This window comes from Penaeus monodon, chromosome 8 (assembly GCF_015228065.2).
Source record: "Penaeus monodon isolate SGIC_2016 chromosome 8, NSTDA_Pmon_1, whole genome shotgun sequence".
NCBI lineage: Eukaryota > Metazoa > Arthropoda > Malacostraca > Decapoda > Penaeidae > Penaeus > Penaeus monodon.
In genome coordinates, this window is record NC_051393.1 from 430,967 (window position 1) to 435,966 (window position 5,000).

The window sequence follows — 5,000 nt, forward strand, 5'->3', positions numbered from 1 at the left end:
TGTACATTCACACCTCCGTCCAAGCACGCAGCCCTTCTCCTTTGGGGCAGGACGCAGATGCAGCCCGGTTTTTCTCTTTTCGCCACAGGAACAAACATCCGTCCTCGAAGGGAAAACCGCCGCATAAAGGACACGTCCGAAGGCAGAGACACACAGAGAGAGACACAGCAGACGGCCCAAGCCACACAGGGTCCAGCTCCACCACCTCGTCCTCCCCCCGGGGACACGGGGGTCTCTTGGGGGTCTCATATCTGTCTTCAAGAAAAAACCCAGCAAGCTAAGCCCCTTTTCATGACCCACCAGTCCATCTCTCGTCTCGCTCCACACCTGGTGACGCGGTGCTTCAAATCTCTCGTGTCACTCATATTTGGTGGCTTGGGGTGGCCACTCGCTTACTTTCTGGCGAAGTGGTGTTTCCCAATCACGTGTCGCTTACATCTGGCGACAGCGGTGGCCTTTTCGCTTACATCTGATGGCAGCGGTGTTCAAGAACCTCACAACGCCAACGCATATTCGCCTACCAGCTCGTCCTCGCCGACGCCTGTTGCCGATCCACGCAAAGTGCCTCCCACTCTTTTAACGCCAGCCATCGCTACCAAGCCCTCTTCGATCACGCCTACCGCACCATGTCTGTCCTTCTACTTCGTGCTGACCACTCACGCCTGTGCTACCCCCCTGACGAAGTCGCTGAAGATGTATCTTCGCACTTATGCCGCCACACTCGCCAATCCAGCTCACCTGCCTCGCTAATTCTTCGCGAACCCCCGTCAACACAGCCAGGAGTCGCAGTTCCATCAGCACCAACAATCTTCCTCGTTACTATCAAAAGTAAGGTACCTTTTAATGCCAGAGTAACTATTGCCCTCCCTATACCCCCCCACACCTTGCATACAAGTTGCCTTTTTTCAAATTCAAGTAAAACGCCCCTCTACGAACGCACACTACTAACTTATACTACATAACTCCCCCCTGAACCCTTGTTTTTTTTCAAACCCCACTGAGATCAAACCTAAGTGACCGCACCCTCACTTCACACCTCATTCCCCAGCTTTAACCATCCCGTAATTGATGTATTGTGTTAGTATTGTTCTGTCTATTATCATTTTATCCTCAGACGCACAATTTAGCATATATCATTTCTCTCAGAACAAATGAGTAACCTTCGAGTTGAATTTAATTATTGTTATGTTGGCTGCTCTTTATCATATTATTCATGTTTATTTGTGTCGAATTAATGAAATCATCTTTTTTTCTCTTATATGTTATTCCTATTAGTAATCACGTCATTTCTTCTTGGTATTGTCATATTCGGTATACACTATACCGTTCTTATATCACTGTTTCTTCATACTTGCCGTGCTAATCTGTCGCTCGTTCACACGTAGATTTTGATCACTGACTATCCTCTTATTTACCTACCCGCCCACTCTACTCGGAATTCACTCTAAGATTGCGTATTTTACTATGTGCCATCCCTATGACTATAACTGAAAACCCCAAAACTCTTTTACGACGTCCTCTCGAAGTTTGATATCTTGTCCTCAGTAATGCTGGAGTTTATGCTTTTTAGTTTAAGGTTTGGTGAATATGTACTGATGGTAGTATCCCAGTTTCAAAAAAATGGCAACACATTGGAGAACCATGCTTTATATAGGCTTACTCGGTTACAATCACCACATTAATTTTAAGCCGGCTCATGGCCGTAAACGAAGGGAAACCTGCGCCCGCCGCACCCAGAATTACCTCATACGATTGAAGCGCCGCGACGCGCAATGTTTGATTTTCACCGCAAGTTAATTTTAAGCCGGCTCATGGCCGTAAACGAAGGAACCCTGCGCCCGCTGCACACTTACGCTCATACGGGCTGAAGCGCCGAGGGCGCGCACTGTTAGAATTAAGTTCAGGCCCCGCTGCTATGTGTTCGAAGCATATATACTTTTTGTTTACCCAAAGATAGGAATTCTTATTCAATTAAAATTTTCTCTCTTCATTATGATGGTACCTTATTGAACTCGCTACTTGACACGCCCTTCTTGTGACAAATTTCCCTTATTATGCTCTCATTTTTCGCAATTTAGTAAGGTGATTGACAAAAAACATTATCATCCTCCTCCTTAGCCCCTTTACTGGCCTGGTACACTTATATTTCAGCTTCTGAAGACGATGACCATCCTCGCTACTGAATGTTGCACCTCGGTGCGAAACCTCTGCCACACCCGCTACCTGGCACGCCGAGCCTAGCGACTCTCGGATCACCAGGAACCATCTGTAGATACCAAACAGACCCTCTACTGCATCGTTTCAAGCGTTACAGTCGGCTCGAGGACGAGCCTTGCGCTGTGGCGAGCGATGTCAACAATACGTAGCAAGGCCGGATGTACACTTCACACCTCCGTCCAAGCACGCAGCCCTTCTCCTTGGGCAGGACGCAGATGCAGCCCGCTTTCTCTTTTCGCACAGGAACAAACATCCGTCCTCGAAGGGAACCGCGCATAAAAGGACACGTCCGTAAGCAGAGACACACAGAGAGAGACACAGCAGACGGCCCAAGCCACACAGGGTCCAGCTCCACCACCTCGTCCTCCACCGGGGACACGGGGGTCTCTTGGGGGGTCTCATATCTGTCTTCAAGAATAAACCAGCAAGCTAAGCCCCTTTCACTGACCCACCCAAGTCCATCTCTCGTCTCGCTCACACTGGTGGACGCGGTGCTTCTAATCTCTAGTGTCACTCATATTCTGGTGGCTTGCAGTGGCCACTCGCTTACATCTGCCGAAGTGGTGCTCCCAACTCACGTGTCGCTTACATCTGGCGACAGCGGTGGCCTTTTCGCTTACACCTGCCCCTCTCTCTCCTTCCATCCCTCCTCTCCTTCTCCCTCTATCCCTTTCCCTCCCTCCCTTCCCTCTCTCTCCTTCTCCTCTATCCCCTTTCCCTCCCTTCCCTCTCTCTCCTTCTCCTCTATCCCCTTCCCTCCTTCCCTCTCTCTCCTTCTCCCTCTATCCCCTTTCCCTCCCTTCCCTCTCTCTCCTTCTCCCTCTCTTACCCTGACGGCATTCCCAGCCTTCAAGACAGCGCCATGCGCATCGACTCCGTTAGCGCACCAGGGGTCCTCCTCGGCGTCAGTCCTCGTGCAGTCCTGAACCAACGCCTTGGTGCCAGAAGGGGAAGACGCACACAAGCCCGTCCGTTGTTCGGCGCTCTGATGGAGGGTATGTACGTAGATATAAAAGGCAGGACTGCGGATGTTGGTTAGAAGTGAGGGATGGAAGTTATGTTAACAAATGTAAAATGGTTATAATCATTAAGAATGCAAAGTGTATTAGAATTCATATATATTTTTTTAAAACAAATGCCAAAAAATATTTGTTGCTGTTACTGTCCAGTGTCACAACTGTTCATTATTTTTGTTAGTTTCTGTTACTATTATTACTACTGTTAATTAAAAGAAAAATATTACCGATATTATCACTACTGCTACTAGTAATATTACTACGGCGGGTAAAGCTATAATATCGTGTTGACAAGATGGAAAGTGAAAACCAACTAACAAATAATTATACAAAGACTTCTTCGTTATAATAGAGTTCTTACTGATATCATCATTACCACCGGTATTTCTCGTACTGTTCTTGTGGTAATTATCCTTACTCTACCATTGGCATAGAATATTCCAATATATATATATGAGCCAAGAATGATGATTCATAAACGACAGAACTCTAATATATAAAAAAGTAAACAGTATTTTTTGAACCCTTACCATCAGCCAGAGAAACCGAAGCTTGCGTAGATGACTCTGTGGATAGGAATAATCGATACATTTTCGAATATTCATAATATCTAAGGCATATAACATCTAATGTAGCTGTGTTAACTAAATCCAAAGTAAGCCCCATCCAAAAACGTTAATTAAATCCGAAGAGTGGCCATTATATACCGGGATAACACATCTGGAAGTCAAATTACAGCCTGTTTGCTAGAAACAAGGGATATACAGTAACCAGTGACTATACAAGAAGTGTGAACGAATCCGAATCACGTCTGAATCTTCTCGTCCTTTTGGTTACTGTTTGCAATACCTCTTTCGAAAATAGGCCTGTTTCTTAGATCGATCTGCGCCTCAATCCACACTCTTTTGGTGAAATTTAACAAAAGTATCTAAACGCATGCTAACTGAGGGTTTGGGGGAGGACTGCATCTCACACACAACGTCTCTTTACGTATATCTGATGGTCCCGAGGCTGTCAATGTTTAAGACGCCATGCACGTTGAAAATACGAGGGAATGTTAAGAAAGTTGAAGAAATTGTCTGAAATAGTCGTCGGAAAAAAAAACAACAGATGTACTGACGATATTAATGAGTAATGTGACTATCAGGAACAATTTGCATAAATATCTGAACATGGGTCCATCAGGACAATGCTCGCATATACCCAGTGATCTTATTGAAATAATCCTAATCACTAAACGCACTGCAATACTATCCTTTACGTTCCCCTGATTTGACACCATAGCGCCTTTTTTCCCTAAAGGATCTTTGAGAAGGAAACAACAGAGCTGATCCCAGGAGACTGCCCAGTGAAAACGGTGAATGAAGCGATGTGCAGTTGCAGATGGGAAGTACCCCCCTCCCATATCCCTTTCTCCGTCACTCCCTCTCTCCCTCCCTCCCTCTCTCCCTCCCTCCTTCCCTCCACCCCACCCAATGCTTTCCTCCCCCGACCATCCCTCCTCCCTACCCTCCTACCCTACCACCTACTCCTGCCCAACTTCCCTCCCCTACTCACGACGCAGTAGTCCGCGGCGATAGGCTGGGCGAAGGCGTCGACGCGGGTCACACACCAAGAACGCCCTTGCCTTGACCCTGTTCGCGGCCCCGCTCCTCCGAAGGCACGCAGGAATAGTGCCACTCCCCGTCGTGTTGGAAGGGGAAGATGCACTGCTCGCCCCCCACCGTTAGCTGCGTTGGGGAGATTCCTGTTGGGGGGGATATGGGG

The 5,000-nt window shown here is 47.3% G+C and overlaps 1 pseudogene; it reads right to left on the reverse strand.

The window, feature by feature from the left end:
* LOC119576460 overlaps positions 1-5,000 on the reverse strand; it is a 20,322-nt pseudogene that overhangs the window by 5,567 nt on the left and 9,755 nt on the right.